General features: G+C 33.8%; 1 long non-coding RNA gene across 1 annotated transcript in view; it reads left to right on the top strand.

The window, feature by feature from the left end:
- Positions 1 to 523: 523 nt before the first annotated feature.
- The window catches only part of LOC144379732 (uncharacterized), a 393,863-nt gene continuing 378,059 nt past the window's right edge, over positions 524 to 16,327 (top strand). Inside the window, exon 1 of the long non-coding RNA XR_013443115.1 lies at positions 524 to 771. This is a non-coding gene — a long non-coding RNA (uncharacterized LOC144379732). The remainder of the gene's footprint in view (positions 772 to 16,327) is intronic.

Here is a 16,327-nt window from a genome sequence, read left to right as displayed (position 1 = left end):
ATAGACTACTCTATTAATTCACTGGCCACACTTTCATTAGAATTTTCTTATAGGTCATTTTTCTTTAAAGTGACAGCATCTTACCTAATTGTTAGCCTATTTCTTTCCTCTCCTTCCAACTTATCTCTTTGTTATAATCCACCTCCAAATTCCAAACCTGGGCTCTCTTTGTTTCCTTGTAATATTTTTTTCAGAGTCTTTCTGAATTTAAACATCGTATTAAAGCACTTTGCCCACGTGAAAAAAATTTCTAGTGTGTTAGAGACTATAGATTCAGTCTATGAAATCATTTCAACCTACTCTACTAGCATTGTATAGAAAAGCAAATCTTCTCTTAATACTATTTTGTTAAACTATATCAATTTCTTATATTCCCATTTATGTTTCAAAAACATAGACTGAAAGAAGATAGTAAAATAACAGCAGAATTAGTTCTGTTTTCTATACCTGAATATTCAAGTATTCAAATTAATTAGAGATTCATTCTGTATTTCATTTAAACATGTCATTCACTCAAATGGGTATCCAGAAAGGATTTGATTAGTCATGGGAATCACTCTGCCACAACTTGGATGCATGTTCCAGGAAAAAATCACATCTTCCTCCAGAAGGAGTCATTGAACACACCTACTCATACTGTAATATGCTATTTTTTTTTTTTTTTTAACTTTAGCATTCTCTTTGTGGAGTTGCTGCTACACATTGGAGGAATCTAGTTACTTTTCCTGTGGAGCCAGTGGCTATGTGCAAGTTCTTTACCTGTTACATTATGTGAGTATTGCTTCTCTATTCCTTGGTGCTGTGTACTTCTTCATTTTATGTCATAAACTTTGTTATATTGTTTTTAATTTTCTTTTGGCCATTTAAAAATCTTCTCCAGCTTGGATTGTTTTTCCAAGTGCCTTAGGAACTCATCATCCTTTCTAATAAAATAGAAGGTAGAAAGGTATTTCTTAAAACCTTTAACCTTTTCTACTAAAAGAAAAGTTAATTTGCATTTAAAGCACACTTAATTGGTATTTGCCTTGGGTAGGAATACATACATAGGACTCACTTGAAGTTTATTGGAACATTTCTTCAGTATCTCTACCCAATACTTCATTGAGGAGACTATAGTCTTTTGTTAATCTCCCTAGAATGGTTTCTAAAAATAATTTTGGAGATTGTTTATAGGTTTATACTGCTAATCTTGAGCTGGTTTGATTTTATTTCTTTTCAAGCTTTCCTCCAGTAGAACCTAACGTACCAATTTAATGGTGACTGTTGATAATAAGATTTCAACTATACACAATCTCAAATACATAAAACTCAGTAATCTTTTATGTGTTCTGAAAATAATGCATCATTATTTGAAGCATAATTATTAAAAATAAATTTCTACTTAATACTAGAAGAAACAAAAATATTTTTTATGAATTCATAAGATAGAATTTCTTTTCTAAATATGGAAACATGTTTACCACATGGTTCTATATTAATCATACCACCTGCTGTATTTCCAAAGGAGATTCCATTCAGTCTTTTTTAATACAGTTCTGTATATAAAGAATAAATGGGCCAGAAAAAAAGGTTGGAAAGTAAACAACAGCAGGTTCCATTTAAAATATAATACTTAAAAATTTAGGCATGAAACTTTTAGTGATGTTAATGAGGATGGTGGAACTAAATCTCCTCTGCTTTACTAAATCTACCTTTGTGTATAAATGCATAGTCAAGACTAAAAAAATCTTGCCTTAACTGACTCCATTATGATGAGATGTTGCAGGAAGAGTGACTCGATAGTATTCTTTATTGTAATTCCATGTAATATTGTATCTTCTATTGTTACACGATGAAGTGATTCTTCCAGTGTTGTGTGTATATATGTGTGTGTGAGAGATAGAAAGACCCAGTATGAACAACTACAGAGTGTCTCAAGATAGCATAATGCATATCTTCTGACCAGTAAATTACTCATGGCAACATTCATTGATGAAAGAGACTGTGCTTCTTCGTAGCTGCCAGAGCTAAACAAATGCCTACAACCAGAACTGAAATAGGAAGCTACTCCTTTAACAAGGAGAAAGTACTATTCCCTCAATCAACCTACTTATTTTTAACTTAGTGTCCTTTACTTTCTTTTATCTCTAGTCCCAGTTAATATAATGATCTGATTTGGCAGCAAGTATATAATTAATTTTTTTAAAAATCTGTGTCTCTTAATGATTTTCTCTCCACCTTTTTTTAATAATCCACCCTTAAATGATAAGAACTGGTTTGGAGGATATGCAGAAATATAAACTGGATTTTTCTGATAGATTGAAAAAGAAGTTCCATGCTTTATGTGAATATCAGTTGTGATAGTTATGATAGAATAAGAAAAAGTAGGTATTTTAAGTTAACTTGCAAAGAGTATGCTTGATCAGCCTTGCCCCTGTTTTCTTTCCATCATTTTCTTCACCTACTGAAGGAAGCCCTAGTTTGACCACCAGGGGGCATTGTCTGTATGGTAGCTCATTGGTATCTTGAATTTGACCAAGGGCTCTGCCCAGTAGAAGGAAAGGAAATAATTTATCGAAATTTGGTGAATTTGGTGACTGGAACACAAAGAGGATGCAGAGACAGGAGGAAAATATCCAGAGGTATTTCACAGACACGATTGGAAAGAAAGATTGCTAGACTATCCTTGGTTTCTGGTCCAGTTCATAGGCATTCTAAAAAAGAATATACTTTTTCATGGAGGACTGAGTGCGTCTGTGGTTATAACAACTTAAACGGCCTAAGGAGCATGCTCTTGTTTCTATAAATGTAACAGTGGCAGTAACAGGCAAATATTTGTTTGATTTTGGAGTAACTGTAAAATCTATATTGGATTCATGATAAGTAGAAAAATAAAATCAATAAGATGCAGTTGTGGTTAGTGATGGTTGTATTTATTCCTTCTGAATTTTGAACAATTGACTATTAAAAGATTAAAATGTTTAATTCAAGTTTTCATCTTAAATTTTCATGCTAAGATTTTCCATTTATTTAATAATACTTTTTTTACATGTTTTAAATACCATTTCATTAAAATGTCTATGGTACTTATGGTTTACTATTTAGCAAAATACCTTCTTAGGTAAAATTTCACAGCTGACAGGAGTACTATATACCACTGAATTCAAGCATAATCGCCATAAAAGCTCCAGTACAATGCAATTCAATAATTTTTGAACACTGTTTTTAAACTTCTGAGAACCAATTGGTTTTGCTATATGTATAAAAACATAAACAAAAATAAACTACCACATGCAAATGACATAGACAAAATCAAATGTAAAATTACAAGCTGGGCAAATGTTTATAGCACATTGTCATAGACATCAATTAGCAGGGGTCCTCGATCTACTATAAAAAGATGACCTGCCAAATACCAGCCACCTTCTAACGAAATGGGAAAATGGACACTCAATAAGGAAAAGATATTTCAGCATATGAAGAGATGTCAAAATCTCATTCATTAAAAGAGAAATATAAACTAAAACTACACTGAGATGCCATTTTCACCTATAAGATTAGCAAAATTTCAAAATTTTGACTATTCACTCTGTTGACAATGATGCTTAAAACTGTCAACTCGCATTCATTGCTGACAGAAGGGTGAATTAGCACGAAGGCAAGTAGGCAGCCTCTATCAAAAAGTACTAATGTACTTTTGGCCCAGTGATTCTAATTTTAAGAATTTGTTCCATATATTGTAATGCATATATTAAAAATGACCTATAAAATTTTATTCACTCATAATGCTGTCTGCTATAGCACACAACTGGGGGTAGTGTCTAAAAACCAAACCATAGGTGAATTGTTAGATTTTTTTTTTTTTTTGTCATTCATGCAATGGAATGTTATTTAGGTGTTAAAACTTTGTGAAACTCCTTTGTATTCTGATATGAACAGATCTCTGAGATATATTATTACAGGAAAAAAAAAAAAAGGCAGATTCAAAACTGTGTCCAGGTAACTATGGAAAAAAGAAGCGGAAAAAAAAACCTTAAATTATGTTATTGTATCTTGATAAAACCATTTGGAAGAATAAACAAGAAATTAAATAAAATTATGTAAGAGAAAATTTGGACATTTAAAATTATGTCATCAGGGGATATTTCAGTTTTCATCAAATTCCTATATGAGGGGCGGTTGGGTGGCTCAGTTGGTTAAGTGTTGGCCTTTTGGCTTGGGCCCTAGGGCTGTGGTTCTGGAATCCTGGGATTTAGCCCCACATCCAGCTCCCTGCTCTGCAGGGAGTCTGCTTCTCCCTCCCTCTCTGCTCCTCCCCCTGCTCATGCTCTCTCTCTCACTCACTCTCCCTCTCAAATAAATAAATAAAATCTTAAAAAAAATTTTTTTTTAAATTCCTATTGCGAGTAGTAGACACTTGATGAATATGTAGATGGAAGAAAAAATTCATTTTACAAGTATTGAAGGATTTATTATGTGCTAAGCAGTGGCATAAACATTAGGAATATAACAATGAATCAGACACAAATCTTGTCCTCCAGGAGCATAGTGTCTAAGGTTAGGAATGGGGAAGACCCACTTCTTTCTTATCTTGTTAATTTAATTCATTGAGATTAGTGTTAAGATAACAATATATACAAAGTGTTATGGGATTTGAAAGAATACTTTTCTGAATTAGATATCTGAATTCAAATGCCTCCTGTATGATAGATTTCTTTTAAAACAAAAGTTTTTAAAAAAATAAAAAGCATCTAGTTGGTTCCTAATATAGTACTTGGGACACAATTTAATAAAATTCTGTGAATGTTTGTTTTTATCCTCCCAAAGTACAAATGCCTACAGAATGACAGATTTAATTTTATCTAAGAGAAACCACTAAACTTTGTAGTTGGTTGTAAAGAAACAAAGCAATAAGAAAGAAAAGCAACACTAAGATGACAAAATAAATTCTTTGGTTAATCTGAAAAGAAAAGGTCTCTTAAGGAAGCTTAATTTTTTCTTTGACTGTCCAGTCACATAGAAGTGTATGTACAAAGAATACTACTAAGCCTCTTAAGAAAAAGATGTTCTCAAACTATATACTGCAAGTCACTGTCAAATTCAGAACTACTCTTTATCCCGAGAATGACTACAACTAAAAATGCTTCAAATTCTTCATATCACCGGGCACCTGGGTGGCTCAGTCAGTTAAGTGTCTGCCTTCAGCTCAGGTCATGATCCCAGTGTCCTGTGTTCAAGCCCCGCCTCGGGCTCCTTGCTCAGCAAGGAGTCTGCTTCTCCCTCTCCCTTTGCCTGCTGTTCCCCCTGCTTGTGTGCTTTCTCTCTCTCTCTCTCTCTGTCAAATAAATAAAGTCTTAAAAAAATTCTTCATATCAGTTTATATTTTTTGAAAATTGATTATTGACCAACCAGGCAGATTAGGAAGAGAGTATTCTCACTTTCTTTTTAAATTTCTCTCAAAATTATGAGTGCTATTATGTGTCTGGATAATAAATGTGATGATAGGATCAAGACTATGCCATGATTCTCAGAAAGGGTGAGATAAGCCTTGCTCTCTTGGGCTGCCATTCTCAGTACACATTATCAGCTGTTAGATAAGCATTACACATAAAGAGGCCAGAGACTTTTAGATCATGTTGTCAGCTCTTATGCTCGGCCCACAGAGACCATGAACTTTATCTTATATGGATGAACTAGACCAATGAATACTTTGCCCTTTTGATTTTCATGGGAAACGGCTTCTTAAGAATTCTTTTTGAGGTTAAGCTGCTCTGATTTTTTTTTTTTTTTTTTTTTTTTTGAGAATAGATGAGATTCAGTTTGAATGCTCTACTGGCAAAACCCGTAGTTGGAACATAAGTCAGTCATTAGCGCTGGCAGTGCATGGGAGTCAACAGAAGACAGCTGCGATAGACTGACTGTGTCCTCACAAAATTGGTATGTTGAAATCCTAACCCCCAATGTGATGATACGTGGAGGTAGGACTTTTAGGAGGTGATTAAATCATGAGGGTGGAGTACTCTGAATGGGATTAGTGCTTTTAAAAAAGAGCCCCAGGAGAGCTCCCTTGCCTCCTCTGCCATGTGAGGACACATCCCTGAACCAGGAAGCAGGTCCTCACCAGACACCAAAGCTGCTGGTGCCTTCATCTCGGCCTTCCCAGCCTCCGGAACTGTGAGAAATAAATTTCAGTTGTTTATAAGCCTGATATTCTCTTATAGTAGTTCAGATGGACTAAGGTATCAGTCTTATAAGAAGCTTGAAGGGTCGGGGCGCTTGGGTGGCTCAGTCGTTAAGCGTCTGCCTTCGGCTCAGGTCATGATCCCAGGGTCCTGGGATCGAGTCCCACATCGGGCTCCCTGTTCGGCGGGAAGCCTGCTTCTCCCTCTCCCACTCCCCCTGCTTGTGTTCCTGCTCTCGCTATCTCTCTCTCTGTCAAATAAATAAATAAAAATCTAAAAAAAAAAAAAAAAAAAAGAAGCTTGAAGGGTCTGCATATGTCCATTTTTATCAGAGATTTAAATTATGCAATATGATACATATTAAAATACTAGCAATACTTCAAACACAGTTCACTGTTATGTCTCAATTCTACTCTCAATACCAACTATCTTATATGGTTGTCTCTTTTTCACACTTTGACCCAATTCTATTCTTTACCAGTTCTACTTCTCAGTGTAAGAGCTATCTCCATCATTTCTTAATATGTGCAGAGTTGCAGTAAACAATTTTTTTTTGAAAAATTACAAGCCAAAAGGAAAATTACAGAATACAGTTCTGTGAAAATCTTCAATTGCAACATAGTGTAGTGAGCTTTTGCTTTTTTGACCACCCAGTATCCATTCACCCTCTCTTGGTAAGAGAGAGAGTGAATTCCTTTGAAATTCATACTTGCTCTTTTGGCCTATGTGTTTAGTGATATTGGCAGCACTGCTTTGGTTAGTATAAATCAATCAATAATATTTTACCCTAAAGTATCCTATATTGCCCAAAATATTTTACAATGTATAGTGGGAGTCAGACATGAATGGCTTATGTGCAAATTATATAGCTGTAGGAGGAGAGGAGAAGGAAGCAGTTATTTTAACATGGGAGAATAGAAGAGGTTATTATTCAGGATTCATTGGAGACCATCTCGCTGTGGCTTTGGTATAATGTATGTTGTTGTTGTTTCTTCAATAATGTCCTACTGCTCAGTTTACAACTTGTGGGTTCTGTGATAGCAGCAGGGCCAGTCTTCAACATTTTGATGTTCAATCATTCACTTCTTGTGAAGTTGAAAGGCAGTTTATCTACATCTTGTCCTTGTCATCCTTGGATCAGGACAACCACACTTGCCTTACAAATCTTACATGAATACATTTATTTGGTGAAATTGATTGACATCCAGAATCCTCATTGCAGAGGATTCTGGGAAATGCAGTTTTTAGCTTTTAGAACTTATGATTCAGGAAGACATACTTGAAGGATATGGGCATGAAATCTGAGGGCAAGTCAGTCATAACTAACACAGGGAAGTATTTAAAATGTCTATACTTGGTATATTTGACCATGAATTTAACATAGATCTTCAGATTTGAAATCATAATACTTTGGTGACAGTATACATTTTAGAGGTGAAAAAGAGAGATTAGCGGGGGAACAGAGACTTGATGGAGGAAACCATGTGGTCAGAGTGGTAATGAGCTTCATCTCGCTGTGTATGGTTCATCTTGAATCCTGAGGATTTTTTTTTTCCTGAAAATGTGTTCTTTCTTTTCACATTTCCAAATAGAATTTTATCTTAATGGTTATTCTACCCGGTTATGCTAGTTAGTGCTGTGCAATTTGTTTTATCTGAACAGTATTTCCATAGGATCTTAATATGTGCTCTGTGAGAAAAAAGGTCTTGTGTTCAAATAAATTTAGGACATCTTATATTTATCCAAAAGGTGATTTCCTGTTTCAGATTTCTCCACAATTCAGTCCACCTCTGGCTGCTGCTTAGCCAGTTACCTAAAGTTAAAAAGGTCAAAACTATTTTATAAAGACAGTTTTCTTAACTCCTTTTATTTTTCTTGCACTATAGCAAGCACATTTTGACCAAATTCATCCATTACCAGTATACAAATGACTAGCAAGACTTCAAGACTCCTTTGAATGCCTCTGCTAGTTGTAGAATTGCTTCATTTTTTGGGGGGGGAGGGTGTGCATGTGTATGGAAAAACTAATCACCTAATTGCCTACCTCTGAATCGCCTTATTTTATGTGCCAAGGTGAGTGCTCACATATGTGCTTAATAAATTGTTTGTTAGATTATTAAAATTAGGATATGAAACGTCTTTAAGGTATGTCATAGAGTTTTGCTTTCTTGAAAAAATACTTTTTAAGTGTGGGCTATGTAAACATTTTGATAATAAGTAGGTAAAAATAAATTAGACAAAATGACCCCTAAATCACAGTAGTATTGGAAGATATATTGCTCCAGGGATTTCTCCATGAACATGCAGTTCCTCCTTCTGAGCTAAGAACATAGCTAATAAGCAAACATGCCTTAGAAGCTAGAATAGTATATCCTTCTGGAGAGATTTGGAGATGAAAGCTCTTCTCCCTCCTAACACATTTGCTTGTACTCTCTAGTAGAGAATTGCTTAATGAATAAGATCTCTTTCTCTAGAGGAGGGGATAGGCAGCTATCCAGCTGTCCCATATAAACAGAATCTGCCCATTTTGTGTTTCCTGTAGTACAGCTCCCTGCACACACAGGTAAACAACTGGTCCTCATCCCTCTGCCTTTTGGGAATTGGGGGAATTGTTCTGGCTGCTGATTTTGCTGAGAATAATGAATGGTCTGTTCCTCTGGAGCAGGGGTCTTGTGTTCTTCTGTCAGTATATATACACATGAAAATGTAGCAGGCTAATTTGCTAGCTTATGAGTAAAATCTTAGACCCTTCAGAGTCTACAGTATCTGAACACCTCAAAAGTGTATTTTGTGCTCATGCTTCATTCTTATTGTAGATGAGCTGTGGTATTCTCTATTGTGTCTTCACTCAAGTAAGCAAGAAAAACGTGATGGAGAGCTTACACCAAGGAGTGGTGTCATTACCACTCTCACTTTATTGGTCAAAGTAGGGTGGGGAAGTGCGGTAATCAGGAAAGTAAAGAATCAGGAAAATTTGGTGAACAGAACTAATGTTTTCCACAGATATTTAATTTGCCAACTGGATTGATCTGTACTCTTACTGAAGACATTTGGGCTAAACAAGATACCGTGTGTTAGGAAAATGTGAGGTCCTCTTTTTGAGGTCAAATAAGTAAATTTGTAGGTTCAGAGTGAAAGAGTCATAGTTTAGCAGCAGGGCATCAGGATTTTTATTGCTTGTTCAGTATTCAAAATTTATTATTTATTGCTTGATTCAATGTATGAATGTATGACAATGTATGTCACAAGAGATCGAATTGAAGACCACAAAGGAGGCATTTGGGCTTAGAACATAAGTGAATGTAAGAATGATTATGAAATGATTTTATATAGATGGTAGTGATTTCTCTGTCACAGCATTTATCATGCTCACCCTGAGTTATCAGTGATTCTATAGATAGAATTAGCATGGTTACTAATATTAACATGAATTCTCCTCATCCATAAAGAAGTGAATGTCTTGCTAGTTCAGGTTGAGATATAAACCCTGCCCCCACTTTTTTTTCTCCCTTTATATCCCCATCATGTAGTAGAATCCAAGTTAGTTATGTGTTCAGTATGTTTGTGTTTATTGATTCACTATTCTTTCCCATGAAGGTTGATTTTGTCATTCTGTAAGAAAAATTCCATCCAATGGCTGTTTTCCTAGAAAGCTTAGCCCTGTATTCGGTATACAGGCCTAGATTAAAAATGCTTCTTTTCTTTTTTTCTTTTTTTTTCTTTTCTCTTCTTTTCCTTTCTCTCTTCTTTCTTTCTTTCCTTTCTTCCTCTTCTTCCTTCCTTCCTTCCTTTTTCTTTTCCTTCCTTCCTTTCTTTTTTCTTCCTTTCTTTATCTCTCTCTCTCTCTTTCTTTCTTTTTCTCTTTCTTTCTTTTGTTTCCCCCTATAACTACAGAGTGTTATTCTGAATGTCTTTTCAAGCTTTGGTAACGGTGCCCTAAAGCACAGGAATTTTCTACAATAGCAGAGCCTGGAAAGGATCTATAGCTATAATTTATCAATAAGACAGTCACTGGCAAAGAACCATTCAGGGTTTTTATGGAGAACTTGGTATGTATGTAAAAACTGGATTGGACAAGAATTGAAAGAAATGCTAAGACACAGAGAAATCATGTACATACAGTTCAAATCTACATGCTATAGTTGAAATTTAAAAAAACATGACAGTTATATTCTTTTTCTGAATATAGATTTAAAGGGTATGAAGACATAAGTGACCTTTTTAAAGCAATTTGTAAAATTAACTGTGAACTAGCTCTTCTCTTCTCTGCCACGAGAAAGCTCCCTTGCCACACACAAAATTGCAGTGGCTAAAAAGGTTAAATAAAATTAGTAAAATGCTTCAGTTTGAATTTTTAATGATACCATATTCAAAATCATGAGCTTGACTCATGCTCTTCTCTACACACCCTTTCTTTTACATCACATTCATATTCCATTATATATAAGTAACTGAACTCCATCCCTTGAAATATTTTGAAAATTTTCAACTAAACTGTGTAGGCAAATTCCACATTACCCAAAAGAAATCTTGCAAAACACCAATTATTTGGAAATCTCTTTCAACAAATCTTTCATTGGGCTATATATTTTTCTCTTCCTAGAGAAAACACAATTTCAAAAAAAAAAAAAAAGTTTTGCTTATTTTAATCAGAAAAATCAAACCTAAATAACCATAAAGGTTTATATCAACCACAAATAAAAGTGTGTTTAGTATCTTTTATGGCCCAGAGTCTATCTATGTTCCCTGCAGGAAATAAGTGGAATACTCAGAGTAATTGAGGGAAGTTTAATAAACATACTTTTTAAAAGGGTCAGGATAGGTTAAGGGAAAAATAAAACAATGGAGGGTTTAATGTTAGGGGGCTAGCAATAGAAGGGCACTTTTACTACCTTAGGACGGAAAGGACAGGGAAGGAAGCATATACAAGGAGTCAGAGTGTAGAGGCCACCCAAGACCAAGCATTGCATAAAGTGACTCAGCCAATCCATAAGGGAGTATTTACTTGGTCCTCGCTCTGTTTCTGTCTTGTAATATGCTGCTTGTGATGCCCATATATTTCCTTTTCCCTTCCCTTTCCTTCTTCTTTTCCTTTCTTTTCTCTTTTTTCTTTTCTCCTTTTTCTTTTTCTTTTCTTCTCTTTCTTTTCTTTTTTCTTTTCTTTTCTTTTCTTTTCTGCCTTTCTCTTCCTTTCCCTTTCCTTCTTTCCTTCTTTTCTTTTACATGCAGGAGATTAAATCCAGTCCCTACTATTCAATCTTGTCTGGAAATAGAAATCCTGTCAGATTCCACTTTAATTTCTGATTTGGATATGTGATTTTTTTTTTCTTTTTAAAAAATATGATTTCAAGCATGGTTGAAAGTATAAATAATACTAAGAAATATTCTATTTGCTCCCACTTAGTGTTAGTGAATCACAATTTTCTGTCTAAATGGTAGATTTATTTTGAAAATAAAACATAATAATACAGAATTGGCTGATGAGCAGACTCTTCACAGTAGTCAATAAGCTCATTAAAGTGTTCAATCTCTTTACTCATTAGGGAAGTACAAATTAAAGCTACAGTGAGATACCATTATCTTTTCAAATTAGTGTTTTTGTTTTCTTTGGGTAAATACCCAATAGTGGAATTATTGGATCATACAGTATTTCTATTTTAAATTTTTGAGGCGCCTTCCCAGATAACTGAAATTGAAAAAATTGATAATACTAAGTGTTGGAGAGGATGTAGAACAACTGGAACTCTCATTGTCTGCTGTTGAGAAATAAATTGTGACAATGATTTAGGTTGTAGTATGTACAAAATCTCAATGCAGTTATATCCTATAATGAGGAAATTCACTGCTATGTGTGTGTGTATATATATAATTATATATATATATAATTATATATATATATAAAATACATATATATATCATATATATAAAAATCAAAAGAAATGTGAATATATATTCACCAAAATATATGACCATGATATTCCTAGGAACACTCTTCATAACAGCCATAGACTGGAATCAACATAAACATCCATTGACAGTACAATAATTTAATGAATGAATAAATATATAAATATTAATCTGCAGCAGATTAAAATCCTTCAAAGCAATGAACATTAACAAAATGCTGCTATCAAACACAATAGTAAGCACGACTCTTGTAAACATAAATAAACTTCAGTGAAAAAAGCCAGACACAATAGAGCACATACTTGGTTATGCCATTTAGATAAAGTTCAACAATAGGCAAAACAAATCTGTGGTGAGTAAAGAGAAAGGTTGAAATGATCTTGAATTTTGAAGATCAAATTGTCTTCCATGTTCCTATATTGCTATTGAAATAGCTGATAAGATGGGACAGATGGGATAGCTTCTGATTATTGATATTCTATATCCAGAACTGGGTGATAATAACATAGTTGTGTTCTCTTTACATAAATTTATTGAGTTGGCTACTTAGGATTTGTGCACTTTTTGAGGTACATTTTACTTTATATACTAAAAAATTATAACCAAATATAACTGATACAATTAAAACCCAGATTTCTTTCTCCCTCCATATATATACCATTGTTGTGAACTTGGAAATTGAATTCCATACAGATTTTTATGCTCTTGGTATATATTGATAAATAGGTATAGGCCTAAAAATAATATGTAGTGCTTTTTGAGTTTCTAAAAACATTTTCTATAAGTGCATGTAACTGTATGTGTAATTTATTAATATTTTATTCAATATATTTTAAATGTATTCATATACATGTTTACATATTCTTTATTCATTTTAATTACTTTATAATTTTCATTGGTAAAATATACCAAAATGTATTTATCTCTTCTCTTATTATAGATATTTAGGTTGTTTCCAATGTTTCCTTACTTGTACAGTATTGCAGTACACATTCTTGAACATGTGTATCCACGGACTTCCCATAATAAACATCCTGAGGACAGAAATCCTGGGTCATAGGCTACTGCATTAAATATTTCAGACTTTATCAATGTATCTCCAAAGATATTATTCCAAGTCACATATTTTGAAATATTTAAGTGAAATGGTTATGATACCCATCCTAATATTCAGAAGTATATTCTTCACCAGAGGTCCTTTCTCTAAGTAATTTCTGAGGATAAAAAGAATGATTACATAATTGGTTGGTGAATTTTTCATTCATCTTGCACTCTTACTTTGGGTTACTTCTCCCATAGTTTTCTGGCCCTTCTCTGCCCTGGAGACCACATCTCCAGAACTACTAACCAATGAACAACCCTTCCTCAGACCTCATTATTCTCCTTTTCAGAGCTTTCCCATACTGTGCCTCAAGTCACATTTTCCTGAAGATATTCCATTTAGAAATTATTGTGAGGAAATTTCTCTCTCTCAGTCCCAAATGTGTTACATTTCTAGAGGCAAACATATTCCAGAACAGTTGGTAACAGGTACATTTACTGTCTTGGCCTAAGTCCTTATTAAATAATTATAATGTATTCTGATATGGTTCCCATGGCCTTACGTAATAAATGTTTTTTTATAGTTATCTTGCTGTTAGATATTTAGCTAATTAGTTTATGAAAGAATAAAATGAATGAGAGAGGAATCACCTGCTAAATACATACATATATATTTTTTTTCCTTTCTAAGCAAACTGTCATATTTCTCTGATCACTACAAAAAGTGTTTGACCATGTGTTGTAGGCAGAATAATGCCTCTGCACCCCCACCACCCCCCAAATGCCCACATTTTTGTCCCTGGAACCTGTGTGAATACATTACCTTATAAGGCAAAGGGCCTTGGCAGTTGTGAGTATATTAAGGATCATGAGATAGGGAGATTGTCCTGAACTATCTGGGTGGGCATAACGTAATCACAAGGGTACTTACAAGTGAAAGAGGGAGGCTGAAGAGTCAGAGTCAGAGGAGATGTGACAAGAGTGATATGATTGCTGACTTTAAAGAAGGAAAGGACCATGAGCCAAGCAGTCTGGTAGCCTCTACAAGCTGGAAAATAAAGGAAATTGATTTTCTCTTGGAGCCTTCAGAAGAAACACAACTCTTGTCAATATCTTGGTTTTAGCCCAGGGAGACATTTCAGAATTCTGACCTCCAGAACTGTAAGCTAATAAATTTGGGTTGTTTTAAGTTATCAACTTGGGTAATTTGTTACAGTTAGCAATATGAAACTAATACACTGTGTTTTGCATTTCACTAGGATTCTATGTGTGGATTTATTTTTATGTATTTTGCCTAACATTCACATTTTTAGTCAATACCAGAACATGTTCAAGTATTACTTCTTTTAATTATGCTTATTACATTGTCACAATCTGCTTCGTATCATATAAATATGCTTTCATTTTGTTTCATGGATTTTCTTTTTTTTTTTAAGTTTTTGTTGTTATTGTTAAATCCCATATAATTTTTTTAGTTAATTTTTTACTGGAATGTGTCTAGATTTTACTCCAACTATTAGAATTTTTCTTTATCTCAAGGATAAATATAAATGACTATATATATGCATATATGTAATTTTATGTAAATGAATGAATATGATCATATTATAGGTATTCATGGTCCTTTTAAAGCAGCTTTGTTTTATTTTATTTTACTATTTTATTTGTCTTGTACTGTACCCTGGTAATCCAATGACAACCTAATATTTATCCTTTCATATTTACCTCATACTCATATTATCATATACATACACAAACACGAATAATCTTGCACAGATGTATAGCCTTTTTTCAATATTTTATATAATTTTCTTGTATACTCTTTATTCTATATCTTCCCATTTTCTAATTCCCATAAGCTCTAATAACTGTTGTTCTTTATGATTGCCTTCATCTGTTCACTCAGGTTCTCGGTCCAGAAGTTTGACTTTCTCAGCACTTTTGGATCTCTGGCCCCATAAGGGTACCTAAAATTCAGTCTCTTCATGAGATTGTGTATCTTCCCAACAACCTCCATCCCCAGGAGATTATAATATCCATTTCCATTTTTCAAATGCTTTTTCCGTAGAGACCCTTTATAACAGGCTCCAACTTTAATCAAGGATTCCAATTCTAGTCTACCATATCAAATGGATCACTTTTAGCCATTCTGATCTTGTAGGATCAAACTTTCAGCTGTCACTGCCTGATCCTGGATCCAGAAACCCATAGATTTGCACATACAGTCTTGTCACTCCCTCCAAAATCTTTCCATTTTTTTTTTTTCTATCTATGGGGCTATATATCTTCTTCAAGCTGGCCTCACTTTTTAAATTCCTTCTTTTTATATTTTGTTTATTGTTGAACTATGTTCAAAGCAGAAAGTGTGCATGAAAGAATAATTTCTGTGCTGACATGACTGGGAATTTCTGACTTTTTCTCATAGTTACTTCCCCATTCTTTTGTAGCATTTTAAATCTTCTCTTTGTTTTCATGGTTCTGCAGTTTTATATTTTTGTTCTATGGTGTGTGATTTTGTTATTCTTTGAACTGGTTATTCGTTGGACTCTAGTAATTTTAAGATCTATTTCCTTCAGTTTGGAGTGACATAGCTGTTCTATTCATTTCTTATTTTTCTTCCTATCATTTTTCTTGTTCTCTCTTTCTAAAATTCCTGTTAGTTGAAATTTGGATCTTCTTGATTAATACAATTATCTTATCTTTCATGATCTCATTAGTGTAAGGTGAATGCTCTTTTTGTAGTATACACTTCCTGTTTCATATATACAAGATCTTCTCATTTCTTAATTGAATTAGTATTTTTAAAACCTTTAGAACAATGCCTGCTGCAGAATGAGCAAAATGTGTTTGTCAAATAAATAAATAAACAAATAAAGTTTGAAAAGTATAATGGCAGGTTTTAAAAAATATCCTTTTTTGTATAAGCTGTCTTAGTTTCTTTTCAGTTAATTTTATTTTCTTTCCTTTTTTCTCCTCCCCACCATCCCTCTCTCTCTCTATCTCTCTTTCTTTTTTACTTTCCTTTCAAAAGACATCCTAAAAAAAACAAAAAAGACATCCTAAAATACTGGCAAACTTTGTCTAATAATATTGAAGAGTAAAACTAAAAAAATTATGGAGTAAGCAAGATTATTGACAAGGTAAATGAGTTGTAAGAAAAATTTTACTTGGAGAACTTTCCAATGTCAATATTTTTACTTTTGTTTTCTTGAGGCTAT

This window comes from Halichoerus grypus, chromosome 1 (genome assembly GCF_964656455.1).
Source record: "Halichoerus grypus chromosome 1, mHalGry1.hap1.1, whole genome shotgun sequence".
Taxonomy (NCBI): Eukaryota; Metazoa; Chordata; class Mammalia; order Carnivora; family Phocidae; genus Halichoerus; species Halichoerus grypus.
This window is presented reverse-complemented; position numbering and strand designations above follow the sequence as displayed.